This window comes from Onychomys torridus, chromosome 7 (assembly GCF_903995425.1).
Source record: "Onychomys torridus chromosome 7, mOncTor1.1, whole genome shotgun sequence".
Taxonomy (NCBI): domain Eukaryota; kingdom Metazoa; phylum Chordata; class Mammalia; order Rodentia; family Cricetidae; genus Onychomys; species Onychomys torridus.
Genome location: NC_050449.1, coordinates 53,226,070 through 53,246,030, shown reverse-complemented (window position 1 = coordinate 53,246,030; position 19,961 = coordinate 53,226,070). Strand labels below are relative to the sequence as shown.

The 19,961-nt window shown below is 39.6% G+C and overlaps 1 protein-coding gene and 1 non-coding gene across 9 annotated transcripts in view; one reads left to right on the top strand and one right to left on the bottom strand.

Moving 5' to 3' along the window:
- Positions 1-19,961, bottom strand: part of Myo9a (myosin IXA) — a 218,134-nt gene that overhangs the window by 166,594 nt on the left and 31,579 nt on the right. The window lies entirely within an intron of this gene.
- On the top strand, positions 7,191-7,266 carry Trnaa-ggc. Its single transcript has one exon. It is a non-coding gene; the product is annotated as a tRNA-Ala (tRNA).

The window sequence follows — 19,961 nt, the reverse complement described above, 5'->3', positions numbered from 1 at the left end:
TCACTGAAACCATATAACATTAAGTTTTACTGTCCAATTCAGGGTACTTTCTAAAAACAATAATATACAAAAATACATATATTGCTGTTTTGTTATTCAGTAACCCAAAAAGAAAAAGCAAATTATTTTTCTGTTATATCTTTGAAGAATCTCACTAAAGCCTGAATTAAGAGGACAGAATAATCACACAAAGCTAATTTTATACACAAAATTGCTTAATGACAACACAAAAACAAGAAAGAATGCCATCAAAGGAAGAAATGTTTTGTGAAATTCACTAAAACAGAAATTAAAAGTCTTAAGCAAGGAAACAATAAGAAACCTACTATTTAAACATTTTCAAGGAATTCTGGCTCTCTGCTCCCTTCCTCGTGGTCAAAAAACAGAGATGATTTAATAGGAGCAACTCAAAGATCACGCCCTGAACTTATTAAGTTGACAAGATTATACAAGCAGGTACCATTACAAACTTTATTCTAACCCCCTACATGTCCTTCAATGCTACTGTTCTACTATTTTTTTAAGATTTATTTATTATTATGTATACAGTGTTCTGCCTGCATGTCTCCCTTCCCGCCAGAAGAGGGCACCAGATCTCATTACAGATGGTTGTGAGCCACCATGTGGTTGCTGGGAATTGAACTCAGGACCTCTGGAAGAACAGTCAATGCTCTTAACCACTGAGCCATCTCTCCAGCCCCCTACTAGTCTACTTTTATCAACTTGATTCCATCCTTTATATCCTTATAATTTCTAAAATTCCACATACACTACTTCCAGATGGATGATTTAAATGTTCACAACTTACCCCAAAAAAATTTTCCTTCAAATGGTTTCTCTACTTCACAATTTATTTTTATCTCTTCTCTACCCTGCTACTATCTGCAGAAAAAACATATATCCTTTTATATATTTATATATGTTATATCCTTTCTAAAACTAATAAAAAGCTCACTAGTTCCTATTTTTTTAAAACAAAAAATTCAGGGTTGGGGATTTAGCTCAGTGGTAGAGCGCTTGCCTAGCAAGCCCAAGGCCCTGGGTTCGATCCTCAGCTCAAAAAAAAAAAAAAATTCAATTTATGCTACCACACTCTTTGTAAAGACCTCTGATCAAAAGATTATCTTTATTTTTATCCTAGATGGCCTTTAAACAGATGATGGAATACATAAAAGGTAGCCACGTATCCACTGCTCAAAGTCAACAAGTTTGAAACAGCTATACACTTGCTGTTCTCTACAGACATAACCATTATCATGAGGTTGGTATCATGTTGATACATGTTTATTACCTAGATAAGTTTGCATAAAATTATATAAATACCATTTTCTGTTTTTAAGAAATGGTATCATACTATACTTAATAGTGTGCTGATGCATTCAAGTTCAGTAATGCCAAATCATAACCAAGTGCATAACGCTGTCCTTTTAGTGAATACTACTACTACTTCCAATACTACACTAAAACAGTAATGTTACAGTTCTCATATATGTATCCTCATTTATCTTTGCTAACATTTCTTTGGGTTTTACACACAGCAGTGAAATAAATAGTTTGGGGATACCTATTAAGAATCAGATACTAAGGACAGGTCCTGGTCCCACAGCCTGGGTGCCTCCCAAACAGTTCAAGCTATTCAATTGTCTCACTTATCCAGAGGGCCTGATCCAGCTAGGGGCTCCACAGCCTTTGGTTCATAATTCATGTGCTTCCATTCATTTGAATATTTGTCCGGCTGTTTGGAACCTTGGGTTTACACAGGGGACACTTTGCTCAGCCTGGAAGGAGGGGACTGGACCTGCCTGTACAGGTTTAAATGAATCCCCAGGGGAGTCTTTGGCCCTGGAGGAGATGGGAATGGAGGGGAGGGGCTGGGGGGAAAGGTGGGGGCGGGGACAGGGGGAACCCATGGCTGATATGTAAAATTAAAACACAAATATAATTAAAAAAAAAAAAAAAGAATCAGATACTACGGCCGGTGGTGGCACATGCCTTTAATCCCAGCACTCTCGAGGCAGAGCTAGGTGGATCTCTGTGAGTTCGAGGCCAGCCTGGTCTACAGAGTGAGTTCCAGGAAAGGCACAAAGCTACAGAGAAACCCTGTCTCGAAAAAAAACAAAAAAACAAAAAACAAAAACAAAAACAAAAATGTTGTCGGAACAATAGATGTAACTGACAAGTGTGAAAGAGTTCAAACTTTCCTGCCTCCTTACCAAGCATTAATATTGTCAGAATTGTGGTTCTACCAATCTAAAAGTATGAAAAGAGGTCTGGTGACTGGCTATTTGGATGAATTTGCTTACCCACAACCCTGATGACCTGAGTTTGATGCCCGGGAAACCACAGGATGGAACAAAAGAACCAACCCCCTCAAGTTGTCCACTGACCTCCATATGGGTCCTGTAGTACATACCCCCCCACACACACACACACAAAAAAAAAAAAAAAAAAAAACACATGCACGCACACATGTATGCACCTCACAGTCAAAATAGATTTGTTTTTAAATATTTTATGTGCATTAGTGTTTTGCCATGGGTGTTGGGTCCCCTGGAACTGGAGCTACAAAAAGTTGTGAGCCGCCATGTGGGTGCTTGGACTCGAACCTGGGTTCTCTGAAAGAGCAGTCAGTGTTCTTAACCACTGAGCCATCTCTCCAGCCCCAAAATAGATTTTTAAAGACTGGTTCATTTTATTTTGCATCTCTGATTATTAGTAAGTCTGAGTTACTCTAATCCTTTCAGTTGCCATTTCAGCTGCTGGTTTATTTATTTCTCTTTTATGAGTTGTCTTTTCCTTATCAATCTGAATGAGCTTTTTTACATATTATTATGGTTATCAATCAATTTTCAGTTGGATATGCAGAATATATTTCCTAACAACCAGTGGCTCATGTTTTAATTATATTTTTTCTGTATGTATTTTGTGTGCATGTGCCAAGGCATGCAGAAGGAGAATTTATGACAACTTGCATTTTGCCTTAGTTTACATATCAATATTGTAAACAACTGACAACAGAGCTGGGCAAAGTAGCACTACCTGTAATCCCACTACTTGAAGAGCAGGGGTAGGAAAATCACTACAAGTTCAAAGCTAGCCTGATCTAATACTGAGACTCTGTCACAAAAAAAACTTTAAAAAGAAAAAAAAAATGACATCTTATTGACATTATCTCCCTTTTGTGAGCACTATGCTGTGGTTTTTTTCTTTTTAATTACATTGTATTTTTCACTTCTAAAGTCTGTAATTTCCATATGCACCTGATCTTACAGTGCCCATTTAAATTTCTTAATTGTTTTAAGACCAAATACTTCCTTGCTCATCCTTGAGAAGCCTGATAAGCCTAATAATATTTTCAGACTAATGTTTTTAATGTCATTCAGACTGAACTGCTCTTATGGTTACTTTTACTTTGTATCTTCCACAGCATTTATTATATGGTTTTATATGTTTCAGAATCTAGCTTTGTGGGTACAGTTATTATGCAGTTATTTTTTTCAGATAAATAGTTATTGCAAATCTGTTTATTGCTTGTTTAAAACAATACTACCACAATCATGCCTTTAAACTACTAACTTTAGGGGCTGGAGAGATGGCTCAGTAACTAAGAGCAATGGCTGCTCTTCCAGACTAACCAGGTTTAATTCCCAGACCCACTTTGAGGTTCACAAGTGTCTGTATAACTTCAATCCCACGGTATCCAATGCCTTCTTCTGACCCCCAAGGGCCCCACACGAATGTACATAAATTCAGATAAAACACTCATACACCTAAGTCTTTTTTAAAATTGTAATAGTAGCCAGTATTCCGTTTCCCTTTATTTCCTGCAGTTATCTCAACCAGCAGATTCTGCTCAGTAGTAAGAGCGAACACACTTACCAAGTTCTAGTTGTGACCCTCTGGTCTCTGGCAACAATTAGCAGCAAACTACACCTTACAAATAGTGAGGCTATGCCCTATACTGCACACCAAGAGATGCACTGAATAACTATAATTTAATCCCTACAGTTGTTCCTACAGCCCAAGAACTAAGCTCAGAATCTTCTTTTAACAGGAGAGCTCTCTACACGTTGGCCTGTGAGTTCCAGCAATGAGCCAAGTTCAGTTACAGCTCAGCTGTTTTACCTACAGGTTCCCAACAATGCTTTACTCAGCAAATTGTGTTCTACTCCCTTCCTGAATAATAAAGATACTTGGATGCACTCCCCTCTAGTCTTACTGTATTTTTAGTCACTGCTTTAGGTTTCAAAGTTTACAAAAAAAAAAATTTTTTTTTAAATTAAAACTCCATCTTAATGGCATGACAGTCCTTGCAAAACTGCCTAAAAAGTGGGAAATTAAAGATATCTTTAATCCCAGCACTAGGGAGGCATAGGCAAGCAGATCTCTGAGTTCAAGGCTGGTCTGGTACACAGAGCAAGTTCCAAAAACAAAAAACAACAACAGCAACAACAAAAAATTTGCCCAGCTAAAAACTGCATGTGGAATTTCCAAGCAAGAGCCTCTAGCAGAATCACTTGGAGAACCTGTTTTAACTTAAACTTTTATTTTAAACTATGTGTGGGGGTTGGGCATGTGAGAGTACAGTGACCTTGGAGATCAGAGGCATTGGGTCCCCTGGGACTGGGGTTATGGGCAATTGTGAACAAGCTGACAAAGATGCTGGGAAACAAACACAGATCCTCTGCTAGAGCAGTAATCACCTTATCGACTGAGCCTTCTCTAGCCCCATTTTCTTTTGTAGTTTTTTACATTTATTTGCTTTTTATTTATCTGGAGGGGAATCACTCTTGTGGCAAAGCATGTATATGGAGGTCAGATGATATCCTGGGTTAGACCTCTGGAACCTTATAAACAGGCTGATATAGCACATGCCAGAAATTACAGCACTTCTGAAGTTGAGGCTAGAGAACTGTTCCAAGTTCAAGGGCAGCCTAGACTACCACAGTGAGTTCAAGCCCACCCTGGGATACATGGAGAAGAAAAAAAAAAAGATTCCTATCTATAAATGAAAACAGAGAATATGAACATTAAAAAAGAGATATAAGAGATGGGTCAGTGGTAGCACATGCCTTTAATCCCAGCACTTGGGAGGCAGAGGCAGGCAGATCTCTGAGACCAGCCTGACCTACACAGCAAGTTCCAGGAGAGCTACACAGAGAAACTTGTCTTTAAAAACTATTAATAATAATAGCAATAAAGAAAAAAGTAAGGGTTGGGGATTTAGCTCAGTGGTAGAGCGCTTGCCTAGCAAGCACAAGGCCCTGGATTCGATCCTCAGCTTAAAAAAAAAAAAAAAAAAAAGGAAGGAAGGAAGGAAGGAAGGAAGGAAGGAAGAAAGAAAAGAAAAGAAGAGAAAAGAAAAGAAAAGAAAAAAGTAAGTAGAGAAACATTCTGTAGAAACCCCAACAAGAGTGCATGCTAGCTGATCTTCATCACTAGACAGGACAGAAGAGCCCATGTTTTACCTGCAATAGAGCAATGCTGAGTAAAAGCCAAATAGTTCATGAAAGAGAACACATTTCACATACATCAATACATAGGAGGGGGAAATGAACTTTCCTATGGCACAAAAAAATAGTGGAACTTCTGATTAAAGCACTAAGTTCTCCTTTAAAATTCATCTACTTTCAACTGATACAATTTTTAACTAGCCTGACCTCACCCTTCATGTATAGAAGGAAAAGGGAAATCAGCTGTAACCTAGTTTATTTCATTCTTCCTACACAAAATGGTCACAGAGAAGCTATACTTTTGCTGCAAGTATTAGAAAGAATTTTTTAAAAACAAACAGCCGGGCTGGAGAGATGGCTCAGAGGTTAAGAGCACTGGCTGTTGTTCCAAAGGTCCTGAGTTCAGTTCCCAGCAACCACATGGTGGCTCACAGACAAAACAAAACAAACAGGCCAGGTATGGTGGCACATGCTTTTAATCCCAGCATTCAGGAGAGAGTAGCAGAAAGATCTCCGAGTTCCAGGCCAGCCTGGTCTACATAGTGAGCTCTAGGACATCCAGGACTACCTAGAGAGGCCCTGTCTCAAAGAACAAAGACAAAAAAACAAAACAAACAATAAAAAATACAAGACTGCTAAACTAAAATGATACAGATCTAAAACTGCTGACAGTCACCTACCCTGAATGCATAACAATTTCTCTGCAATAACAGAAAAATTAAAGTAATACATACAATAAGGTCTTATCAATACATCTGTACCAATAAATGCAGTTATGCCTTAAACAAACAAGCTCTACCATTGAGCTTCTAAATGTGCCAATCAAGTCCCTTATTCTTTGAGCCATTTAAAGATAGATTTCTCTTTCCTATTTTAAGAGAACACATCATAACATGTAGCATTTCAGTGTAACACTCTAAAACATAAATATCCTTTGTAATCTAAATTCCTAAAAGTCTGAGTCTCAAGAGCCAAATACACCCAAATAAACTCTATTTCCTTCATTATTTTGATATTCAAGTAGAGCAGTAGCCTCTAACATTCAAATTCACTATTCAAATGAAGGATTAAGTTTATTTGGATAATGCAAAACTTGTAATATCAATTGTGTAAAAATATGGAAAGTGACATATAATGTCAAAGTGAAAAAAACAGAAAATTATATATAAAGGAATACGTATGGATCAAAACAGGGTTTGGGAGAAAATCTAGTAGTTTTCATTTTACAGTTTTCACCAAGAGTAATTTTAATATGCACTGCCTCATTTAAGTTCAACGGTAATTTTCTGGGAAATGAAATAAATGTCTATCAGCACAGGTAACCCATAAATAAAACACAAAAACACTGAGAACATACTTTAGGTTATATTTCAAGTCAACAGGGGAAAATTTAAACATGATATAAGGTTATGGGCATGGTGGTATACACCTATAATCCCAACGCTTAGGAGGTAGAGGCAAGAAAATCAAGAGTTCCAGACCAGTCTTGGCACAGAGTGAGTCTAAGGCCAGCCTGGGTTACATGAGGCCTCATCTCAATCGAAAAAGGAAGGTGCAGAGAGTGCTGCTTATCTGATCTGAAGAGAATTCTTTAAGGAGCTGAGGGTCACTAGCTATACACCACTTACCTTACATTACATTAATACAATGTCCACTTCACAATTTCCCAGCTGTTCTGAAAGACTCCTACGACATGGCCACCTTGCTCTATACATAATAAATAAATACAATCTTTAGGTTTGGGGATTTAGCTCAGTGGTAGAGCGCTTGCCTGGCAAGCACAAGGCCCTGGGTTCGATCCTCAGCTCAAAAAAAAAAAAAAAAAAAAGGAGAATGGTTTCAGAATTCAGCTTATAATGATACTCTAACTAGACTCAGAAGAAAAGAATTAAGGTCGGGCTGGAGAGATGGCTCAGAGGTTAAGAACCTCTGGTCTTCCAGAGGTCCTGAGTTCAATTCCTAGCAACCACATGGTCGCTCACAACCATCTATGAGATCTGGTACCCTCTTCTGGCCTGCAGGCATATATGCAGGCAGAACACTGTATGCATAATAAATAAATAAATAATCTTAAAAAAAAAAAAAAAAAAAAAAAAAGAATTAGGGGCTGGAGAGGCAGCTCAGCAATTAAGACCACTGGCTGCTCTTCCAGAGGATGAGGGTTAGAGTCCCCGCATCCACATAGCATTGGTGTCCACAGCTCATTACAACTGTCTATAACTCTAGTTCCAGGAGTTTTGACTCTTCACACAGAGCTACACGCAGGCAAAACATCAACATACATAAAATAAAAATAAATAAACTAAAAAAAAAGGTTTTTTTGAGTCAGGCGTGATGTGCATGCCTTTAATCCTGGAGGCAGAGATAGGTAGATCTTTGAGTTCAAGGCCAACCTGGTCAACAAAGCAAGTTACAAGACATTCAGAGCTGTTACACAGAGAAACCCTGACTCAAAAAAAAAAAAAAAAAAATCAAAAAACAAAAACAAAAAACAACAAAGAATTATAGGTGAAGCAGGGGCCAAAAGAAAAAAAATATGCAAAATAAGGAATACAATTTCCTTTAAATTATAATTCCATTTAAAAGATTTTAATGCAGCAGTAGGTCTGTGCTCCTAAATTTAATTGTTAAGAAATTTATTATATTGCATTTGCTATCAAGAAAAAGAGAAAAAAAAGCATTCTCTTCTCTTTTATATCTTTCTCTTTAAACTTTCTATATCTTTCTTGTTTTATTACAGGGATCTATTTTTGTTTTGTTTTGTTTCAGTTTTCAAGACAACATTTCTCTGTGTAGTCCTGGCTATCCTGGAACTCACTCTGTAGACCAGGCTGCCTTGAACTCCCAGAGATCTGCCTACCTCTGCCTCTGAAGTCCTGGGATTAAAGGTGTGGGCCACCACCATGACCTGACAAAGGATGTATTTTTAAAACAATTTTTTTCATGTTTGCCTGCATGTATGTATGTGCACCAAAAGTCTGACTAGTGTCTGTGGAGGTGAGATGATTATATCAGATCCCTGGAACCTGATAACAGACAGTTGTGAGCTGCCATGTATCTGCTAGAAACTGAACTTGGGTCCTCTGCAAAAACAGTAAATGCTATTAACTGCTGAGCCATTTCTCCACCCCTATCAAAGAAATTTATTGACAAATATTAGTAAGCAGAATCATACACTGTCATTCAGTATAAAGATAAACAGAAGAAATAAACCAAGCAAATGTATGCATCTTTAAAAAAATAAAAATCTGGTGTGGGTATGGCAGCATAGGCCTGTAATCCTAGCCTTACCAGTATACGGAGAAAGGATACATGTACTATCGAGCAAGACCCACTTGAGAAAACATAAATGATTTGCCTACAACTGTAAATATTAGAGGGATGAAGTATTCAACATTTTTAACTTATTTCAGATGTGTAACTGTGGGGAAATGATGTTCAAAGTCTAATATTGGAGCTGGGAAAGCGTAAGGAACCTGACTTCGGATCCCCAGAACCCACATAAAGCAAGACACATCAACACACATTTGTAATCCCAGCACTCCTATCACTGGTGAGATGAGAGGTGGAGACAGGAGAACCCACAAAAGCTCATGGGTCAATCAGCTAGCACATTGTACTTAGCAGTGAACAAAACAAAACAAAAACCACTATCTCAGACAAGGTGAAAGGCAAGGACACTACCTAGAAATGTCCTTTAATTTCCACACACACTGAGGATTCTGCTCAAATGTTATTAATCTAAAATAGCCCTGTTGAAAGAATAAAACTTTTTTTTTTTTTTTTTTTTTTTTTTTTGGTTTTTCGAGACAGGGTTTCTCTGTAGCTTTGGAGCCTGTACTGGACTAGCTCTGTAGACCAGGCTGGCCTCGAACTCACAGAGATCCACCTGTCTCTGCCTCCCAAGTGCTGGGATTACAGGCGTGTGCCACCACCACCTGGTGCGAATAAAACAATTTTAAAAGTTAACCCTTTATTCTGCATCTCCTTATTTGAATCTCCCCATTTCCTTATTTACTTACTTTTTAATCAGAGAACTTGATACACAACCTAAACTTACAATTATTTTTATTTCAGGCCTTTGTTTATTAAGTCTGACATGCCCACTAAAAGGTAAAAAAGTTACATCATTTCATCAAGAATAGTCATGCCTCAAAAAACATGTAAGGAGAAAAAGAGATGACTCAGCAGTTAAGAGCACTTGTTGCTCCTACAAAGAACCCAGGTTCAGTTCCCAGGACTCACATGATGGTTCAAAATAATCTATAACTTCAATTCCAGAAAATCCAAGGCCCTCTCTTCTGGCTTCTGCAGGCACCAGGCATGTACATGGCACACATACATACACACAGACTAAACACTCATATGCATAAAAATAAAAGAAATAAATCTAAAAATAAATTTAAATGTGTTAAAAAGAATATGCAGTTCACATACACATTAATAAATATGTCAACTTAACAAAGATTTTTATTACTTAAGTTAAACATTTTACTGAACTAGTTAGTTCCCCCCTTCTCCCGACTTTGTCTTACATTGTTTTTGAGACAAAGTGTGGAAGACCATTTTCAGGTTTCCTAGTGGCTTTACTCAGCAGGTCCGAATAGAAAGGATGATTGGACCACAGGCCTGAGTGCAGGTGTCTGAAACCGTCTACACTTGGCTGTGCTAGGGGGAGGTCTTTTGCTCCACCCCTTGGCATTCCTATAATACCCTAAGGCAAAGACAGTCAGAGCCCATCAGAATAGGTTCCAGGCCCTCTGAGGCTATCCTGTACTTTCTATCTTTATCTCCCCCTCTATTCCTTCTAACTAACTAACATTTCCTGCTACTCCTACTCAAGAGCACTCTGGGAAAATGTGGGGGTGTTACCCTGACTGGCCTGAAACTCACTTTGTTGACCTTGAACCCAGAGATTAGACTGCCTCTGTCTCCCAGAGTGCTGGGATTAAAGGAGTACATCACCACACCTGGTCTCATGTCCAACATTTACATACTGCTTTTATCTGACTTCCTACAAGAACTGTTTTCAACAATAACAAGTGACACTAGCATTTTAAATGAGCGTGTAGGAGCTTCATGAATAAGAGTACTGGCTATTCTTCCAAGACAGGATTCTTCTAACATAGACTTTATGAAATAAATGTTACTCAATGCAAATGGACACTGGATTTGACTTTCAAAAGTTTTGTTATATCATGTATATTTGGGGCATTTGAGGAAAAATGACTGCACATTAACATCAATCATAGCTTGTATTCCTAAAATTTCATGCAATTTGAGCATGATTATATCATGGGATATAATCTAATAAATCTCCAATGAAGAGACCTAATATAACATTAGTGAAGCCATGACAGGCTGCAGACTAACAATACTGGGACTAGGCCTCACCATTACAAGCACCAGGAAAAGCTACAAACTATACCCTGGAGGAGACCAATTAGAACTGAGACAAACAAGTACTAAATGCTCTAGAAATTAAGGATAGTTTACATAATCTGTATATAGACTGCCAATTTCCTTGCACGCCAGTACCAATCACTGTTTGACAAAACTTCTGTTACCTCACTCCTGCTCAATCAGGAATTTAACCTCCATCTGAAACCAGAATTCCCCTACCTACCTCATCCTTCACTGCTTAAAAATCCTGCCTCACTAGGCGGTGGTGGCACATGCCTTTAATCCCAGCACTTGGGAGGCAGAGGCAGGCGAATCTTTGTGGGTTCGAGGCCAGCCTGGTCTACAAAGCGAGATCCAGGAAAGGCGCAAAGCTACACAGAGAAACCCTGTCTCAAAAAAAAAACAAACAAACCCTGCCTCAACTGAGCTCAAAGCTCTCCTTGATCCAACCGCTATGTCAGAGAGCCCAAGCTCAAGCTTGCAATAAAGGCTCATTGCTTTTGCATATGAACTCGGACTCCTGGTGGTCTCTGGGGGACTCATGACAAGGGCATAACATCCAACACTAAAAAAAATTATTTATGTGTATAATTGGGATAGGCATGTGCCAAGGTGTGCATGTAAAAGTCAAAGGACAAATTGCAGAAGTCAATTTTCTCCTTCCACCAAGCTTAGCAGCAAATGCATTTATCCATTGAGCTACCTCACTAGCACTACTCCAATTTCTTTAGTGAAAAGAAAACAAGTACTTTCTGTTATTCTCTCATGAGCCAGAGACTCCCTGTGTAACCTAGGATGCTCTCAAACTCACAATCTTGGGTTGGGGATTTAGCTCAGTGGTAGAGCGCTTGCTGGGTTCGATCCTCAGCTAAAAAAAAAAAAAAAAACTCACAATTGCTGTGGATATCACTCTGTATAAATAAAATGCTGATTGGCCAATAGCCAGGCAGGAAATATAGGCGGGACAAGCAGAGAAGAGAATTGTGGGAGGTAGAAGGCTAGGGAGGACAGACACTGCCAGCCGCTGCCATGAGAAGCCTCATGTAAAGACACTGGTAAGCCACAAGCCATGTGGCAAAGTATAGACTAACAGAAATGGGTTAATTTAAGATAGAAGAAGTAGATAACAAGAAGCCTGCCACGGCCATACAGTTTGCAAGCAATATAAGTTTCTGTGTGTTTACTTAGCTGGGTCTGAGCGACTGTGGGACTGGCGGGTAAGAGAGATTTGTCCTGACTGGGCCAGGCAGGAAAACTCTAACTACACACAATCTTCCTCTGAAGGGCTGGGATGAAAGGCAAAGCATCAGCTTACTTGGATTAAACACTTGAAGAGAATCCTAAAAGATCTCTAAATGACTAATACAAACAAAAGAGAACTCAACATTGTGATACTGTCTAAAAATATTTAGTTACAAATTTTTCAAGACAAGATTTCTCTGTGAGTTTTGGTGCCTGTCCTGTATCACGCTCTGTAGACCAGGCTGGCCTCAAACCCACAGAGATCCACCTGGCTCTGCCTCCCCAGTGCTGGGATTAAAAATGTGTGTCACCACTGCCTAGCATGGTACTGTGGATATTGCTCTGTATAAATAAAATGCTGTTTGGCCAGTGGCCAGGCAGGAAGTATAGGTGGGACAAGAGAGAAGAGAATTCTGGGAGGTGGAAGGCTGGGGCGGGGAGACACCCGCCAGCTACCTCCATGAGAAGAAAGAAATAAGGTACTGGTAAGCCACAAGCCACGTGGCAAAGTATAGATTAATAGAAATGGGCTAAATATAAGAGTAAGAGCTAGACAATGGTAGGCCTGAGCTAATGGCCAAGCAGTTTAAATAATATAAATGTCTGTGTGTTTATTTTACAAATGGGTTGTTGGACTAACAGGGCTTGATGGCACCTGGAGAGAAGCTCTCCAACTACAGCATGGTATATGATTTTTTAAAATGATTTAATGAATTTGGATTGCTAGTTAAAAATTTGTAACTAGCCAGACAGTGGTGACACACACCAGAATCTCTGTGAGTTCGAGGTCAGCCTGGTCTACAGAGTGAGTTCCAAGACAGGCACCAAAAGTACACAAAGAAACCCTGTCTGGGGGGAAAAAAAAAATCACATACCATGACGAAGTTGGTTTTGATCCAGAGATACAGAGATCATTCACTGAATCAGTAAATGTAATATAGAAATTATATCATCATATCAACAGATTAAGAAAAGACTTTTAATAAAATTAAATGTTCTTTCATGATGAAGGCCCTGAAGGAACTAGAAATAGATGCAACACAACATAATAAAGGGTATATATGACAACTTGTAGCCAAGTGTGGTGATTTGAATGAGCTGTCACCTACAACATGTCTTGAACATTTGAATACTTGGTCCCCAGTTGCTGGTCTTGGTGAAGGAATTATGTCACTGGAATAGTCTCTGACATTTCAAAAGTCTCATGCCATTCCCAGAGTGCCCTCTCTGCTTTCTGTTTGTGGATCAAGATGAGAGCTCTCAGTTACTGCTCCATCACCACGCCTGCCTGCCTACTTGCCTGTTACCATGATCCCTGCTGTAATGGTGATGAACTTTCCCCACTCTGGAACTGTAAGCCCAAATAAACCCTTTCTTCTACAATCTGCCTGGGTCAAGGTGTTTTATCACAGCAATTAGGAAGTAACTAATACAAAGTGGGCTATTGCTGTGACAGACTGAACTATGTGGTATTTTGGATGAATGTAGAAGACTTTGGAACCTTGGACCAGAAAAGCAGCTGAATGCTTGTAAGTAGAGCTTTAAAGGCTATCCTAAGTGAAGCTCTGGAGACAATAGTGCTGAGAGCTTTGTGGACTGTGAAAGATGAACTCAAGAGACTTCAGGGGGAATTAAGGACTTTAACAGGAACTGAGCTAGAGGCCATTCTTGTGATATTTTGGCAAAGACTGAGTGCTTTCTACTCTAGTCCTAAGAATTTGCCTGAGGCTAAATTGGAAAGTAATGGACTAATTTCACTGGTGGAAGTCTAATATTGACTCTGTCACATGGTTATTAGTAATCACTCTAATGCAGGTCTACAACTGAAAAGAGCAAGTGGGCAAGAAGAAATACAAAAGAAGAGAAAAATAATACTAAAAATTTTAATGTTGGAATGAAGGCTTCTGCTGAAAAAGATAAGGAGATTAAGTAGAGGCTTGATCCAAAAACCAGAATAAAGGGAGTGGTACCCCCAAGGCAAGACTCCACCCAGCTAAGTTTCCAATTTGTGAGAGGGTCTCAAGAACTGTCTGCTCCTGAACCCAGAACAAAAAGGAAAGCTGTTGCAAATGTGATTCAAAGGGGCTAGGCTCCACCACAAGTAGGCAGATGAACTGGCAGTAATACGTGGCCAGACATGTGGCAGGGAAGACCCTAAATGGAGGGCCCTGAGAGATGGTTGTGTGAAGCTATGACAGTGAAACCTGAATGGAGTCAGAAACTCCAAAATGTTAGAGGTACTAGAGCCAAGGGATATCTGTCAAAGAAAGATGTACAAAGGGAGCAGAACCAACCCAAGAAGCAAAGCCAGAAGAGCAGAGCCATCTAAGCTCTCTGACATCAAACATAGAAACTTGTCCTCTAAGTCAAGCAACTGCCATCTTGAAGAGTTCAGCACCCTTGCAAACACATTATCTCAGCTGGGCTAGTTAATGGTTTATACCTGGCATAGCGGCATGGAGTAAGGCACAAAATATTCTGAATATCCAGCTGCTCCCTACCACCTGGCAACACTGAACTTGACCTGGAGGAGGAGTTAAGAGTACGTAAAATTCAAGGAAGACTAGAGTAGGGGAATCCATCTATGCAACTACAGGAAGCCCCCATCCATGCTGGGTAAAGGCTTTCTAGGTGTGGCAGGTTTGGGGAGGAGTGTCCACACCCTTGTAAAGTAACCCTTCACCTAGACTTTGTCAGGATGCCCAATAAACTCATTGGTTCCTCTGAACAAATTTGGTAGCAACATGGCTAAGGGTCGGGGAGGAGGTCGTGGGGGTGGTGATGAGAAGAACTTTAGCAACAGAACTACAGAATTTGGAGTTTGCCCTACTGGGTTTCCATCTTGCTTGAACCCAGTACTTCCCCACTATTCCCAATTCCTCCATTTTGGAACAGTAATGCATATTCTGTGCCATTGTATGTTGGAAGTATGTAAGTTGCTTTTACAGAGGATTATAGTTAAGAGATTGCTTTGAGTCTCAAAAGAGACTTTGGACTTTGAAACAGTGTTGAGACAGACTAAGACTATGGATATTTTTAATTATACTAAATATATTTTACATTATGTTATGGTCACAAAACTATGGGGGTCAGAAGCAGAATGTAGTGGTTTAAATAAAATGCCCCTCATGTATTTGCATATTTGGTTCCCCAACTGGTAGCTGTTTCAGGAGGATTTAGAAGTGTAATCTTACTAAAAAAATATGTAAGCGGAGGTGGACTTTGAGGTTTCAAAAGACTCAAAAGTCATTCTCAGTGTGCCCTCTGTTTCCTGTTTGTAGATCAAGATATAAGCTCTGAAGCTAGCAGTAGTGGCTCACACCTTTAATCCCAGTACGTGGGAGGCAGAAGCAGGTGGATCTCTGAGTTCAAGGCCAGCCTGGTCTACACAGAGAAACCCTATGGGGGTGGGGGGGACAAGAAAAAAAATGTAAACTCTGAGCAGCTGTTTCATCACCATGCCTGCTGTCAAGCTTCTCAATGTGATAATGGTGTATTCTTATTCCCCTGGAAAGATAAGCCCAAACAAAGCCTTTATTCTTGTGGAGGTTGGAAAGAAAATGACCCCCAAAGGGAATGGCACTATTAAGAGGTGTGGCCTTGTTGGAATAGGTGTGCTCTTGTTGGAGGAAGTGTGTCACTATGAAGGCAGGCTTTGAGGTCTCATATATGCTCAAGCCAAGGTCTCAGTCCACTTTCTGTTATATGAAAGATGTAGAACTCTCAGCTACTTTTCTAGCACCATGTCTGCCTGCACACCATGTTTCACTATGATGATAACAGACTGAACCTCTGAAACCATAAGAGCTGTCATGGTCATGAGGTCTCTTCACAGCAATAGAAATCCTAACTAAAAAGACACTTCTTTAAGTTGCCTTGGCCACAGTGTTTTATCACCAACAACGAAAAAGTATCTTATATACCAGCATTACACTAAATTGGAGAAAACCAAACTCATTTCCTCTAAAATCAGGAATGAGAAAAGGGTGTCCATTTTCTCCACTCTTTTTAATGCAGTGCTTGAAATCAACCAAAGCAGTAAGGCAAGAAAAATAAAATAAAATAAATAAATGGGATATAAGTAGGAAAAGAAGAACTCAAATTATCCCTACATATAGGCAATATGATCCTGTGCTTAAAAGATCTTCAAGGGGGCTGGAGACATGGTTCAATGGTTAAGAGGACATGCTCCACAACCACAAGATCTGCAGTTCTAATCCCAGCACCCATATAACAGCTAGGCATGGTCTTGTACATACATACTTCTAACCCCAGTGCCAAGGGAGTGAGGAGTGGGTGGAGAAAAAAAGACTGCTAAGGCTTGCTGGCTGCCAAGCTAGATGAAAAATGAGCTCCAAGTTCAGGGAAAGACCCTGCCTCAAAGGAATAAGGTGTACAGTAATAGAGGACACTCAAAGCCACCCTCTACCCTGTATACAAGCACACACAGGTCTGAACACCCATACATACTCATGCACACACCATACAAAAAGAGACAGAGTAGACAAAAAAAAAAAAAATCCTAGAGATGCAGCCAGAAAATTCTCAATTTTGATAAACACTTTCAGCAGTACAGGATAAAATAAATGATCAATATACAAAACACACACACACACACACACACACACACACACAACGTTTTTTTCATACACCACTAATAAATATGCTGGGAAAAAAATCAAGTCAGGAAACCACTTTATTCATAATAGCCTAAAAAGGAGGTGAACAACTACAATGAAAGCTTTACACTGAAAACTGTGGTGGTATTGTATTCCTGAAATATTGTGCGTTCCCCGAAATAAACATATCTGGGGTCAGAGAACAGACAGCCACTAGAACAAAGCCAAAAATGGTGGCTAGAAAATAGGAAGAGTAAGCCCTAACAGAAGTTGGGCAGTGGTGGTGATGCACGCCTTTAATCCCAGCGCTTGGGAGGCAGAGCTAGCTGGATCTCTGAGTTCAAGGCCACTTTAGAAACAGCTAAGCATGGTGACCACGCCTTTAATCCCAGAAACCCAACCTTTAATCCCAGGGAGTGGGGGCAGAAAGAGAAAGGTATATAAGGCGTGAGGACCAGGTAGTGAGGAGAAAAAGCATGTAGTTAGTTAAGCATTTGGTTAGTTAAGCAGTCAGGCTTTGGAGCAACACAGTTCAGCTGAGAGCCTTTGGGATGAGGACACAGAAGCTTCCAGTCTGAGGAAACAAGACCAGCTGAGGGACTGGCAAGGTGAGGAAACTGTGGCTTGTTCTGTGTCTCTGATCTTCCAGCAATCACCCCAATAACTGGCCTCGGGTTTGAGTTTCATTAACAAGTACCTTTAAGATTCATGCTACAGAAAACATTGAATATGAAAAAGATGTCTAAGCACATACATTAAAATTAGTATCATGGAAAGAGAAGATGGTTTCATAACTACACACTTGTGACAGAGTTGAGGTCTCCAGAAACCACATTAAAAGTCGGACAAACATGGCAACACATTTGTAATGCTAGCAGATAGCCAGCAAAAATGAATCTCGAGAGCAGGATGACATTTCAGACTAGCCAAAACAACAGCCCCAAGTTCAGCAAGAGAATTTACCTTAATAGCTAAGATGAAGAATTTAACTGAAAGAGACGCAAGAGGCTATACACACATGTGTACACACACACAGACAAACTTTAATACACATATGCATGTAGATCATGCAAACATATGGAAAAAATATTGTAAAACAGTCTTTGGAGAGATGGCTCAAAGGTCAAGATCACTAGCTACTCTTCTAGAGGACTTAAGTTTCGTTCCCAGCACCCATTTCAGGCAGTTTACAGCTCCAACCCCAGGAAATCTGACACTCTTACTTGCCCCTGTGGGCATCTATATACATATGGCATATATTCATACTAATACAAACATGCATATAAAAATTTGGCTTTGAAGCCAGGCAGTGGTGGCACATGCCTTTAATCCCAGCACTCGGGAGGCAGAGCCAGGAAGATCTCTGTAAGTTCAAGGCCAGCCTGGTCTACAAAGCAAGATCCAGGACAGGCACCAAAACTACAGAAAAAAACCCTGTCTCAGGGAAAAAACTGGCTCTGTTACCAAAAGTGAGCTATATATTTAATGCAATCACCACCAAAACAAAGGGGTGGGGGAGAATTTCAGAAGTTTCAAAATATTCACTCCTTCTAGTAAAAACATTTTAAAAATGTATTTTTAATGATTGTGTGTGTGTGTGTGTACTTTCAGACACTTTAGGACTCCTTACTCTTTCTCTGAAGCCCCTACTCCACCTCCTTTCAGCATGTGGCTGCTTACCACACTTCCATGCCTAACTCAGAAAGTCATGGTTTCTCCATCTCCTTCCTCCAGGCAGCTTTCTTGGCCCTGGATTTTTCTTTTAGACTCTAATAAAAATTTTCCTCAAACTTCTTTAAAAAACAGGGGGGCTAAATTGTTATACAATAAATATCAAACTATTACAACTGCTGAAGTAGGCAACAGATCAGGATGACTGGGCGGAGCTTCGCATTTGTGAGGCAAGACAGGGTTGGGGGAGAAAACAGGAAATGGCAAGTAGTGAAATTTTATATATATATATATTACTTAAAATACCCAGCAGCAGATTTAGAAGTGAAGCAAAATGAGACAGTGATTTTGTTCATATTTTAATTTTACCCTAAAATTTATCTCAGATTACCCTTCACTTAAGCACTTCTTTAGATGTGTCTTAAGAATCAGATGGGTTGGGGATTTAGCTCAATGATAATAGAGCACTTGCCCAGCAAGTGCAAGGCCCTGGGTTCAGTTCTCAACTCTGAGGGGAAAAAAAAAAAAAAAGACAAAGAATCAGAACTATGGTGAATACATCCATAGCTACTTACAACTTCCAGAAAGTCTCACATTTGGAGGTCTTATTGAAAAGACAGATATACTTAATTGAGGCAGGACAATAAAAGAGGAAAAATTAACAGGGATACAGAAATATAAAAAAATCCACTTACCTTGGGATCTAGTTTGTATTTCTAGCTGCCTGAGACTCAAAACCTTCTCAACTAATGAAATAAATGCTCATTTTCCCCAAAGATATCTTAAATATGGATGTCTAAAACAACACACTATGCTTGCTTAGGAACAAAATGTCTGTAACCTGAGTTTAACTGTATTAGCACTCCTCTTTTTTTGGGGAGGGGGGGTTGGGGGGGTTTCGAGACAGGATTTCTCTGTAGCTTTGTGCCTGTCCTGGAACTCACTCTGTAGACCAGGCTGGCCTCGAACTCACAGAGATCCGCCTGCCTCTGCCTCCCGAGTGCTGGGATCAAAGGCGTGCGCCACCACCGCCCAGCTCAGCACTCCTCTCTTACTCCTAAACCCACACAATATACCTCATAGAGCAACCCTACCATTTCAGTTTATAAAAGCAAATTCTTTAAGCAACTCATATATTTAAGTAACCTCATATAATTTTTACTTAATTTATACTTTAACTTTTGAACTTTGCTTAATCTTTCTTTAAACCTTATAAACTACATCCACAGACACTTTTAAAGACACAATCACACATACACACAGTTACTATAAAAATACAGAAAGTATCTTCTCTCTAGAAGCTTAAACCCATGGCTCAGGACATGTACTGTATACTTCATACATGTCCCTCTCCCTAAATGCCTGGCATTTTAAAATCTAAAGCATATACTCTCCCTTACTTCTACTTAATAAACTCACTAACTTTGCTTACTCTATGGCATAGTCAAGAATTCAGCTTTACTTTAGTGGGATCCATGAGAGTGTGAAATTCTTCCAGCTACTGGTGTCAATACTAAGCTGTCTGCTTGCCAACAATGATTATAAAATGAGCATCAAAATATTAATATTCAGC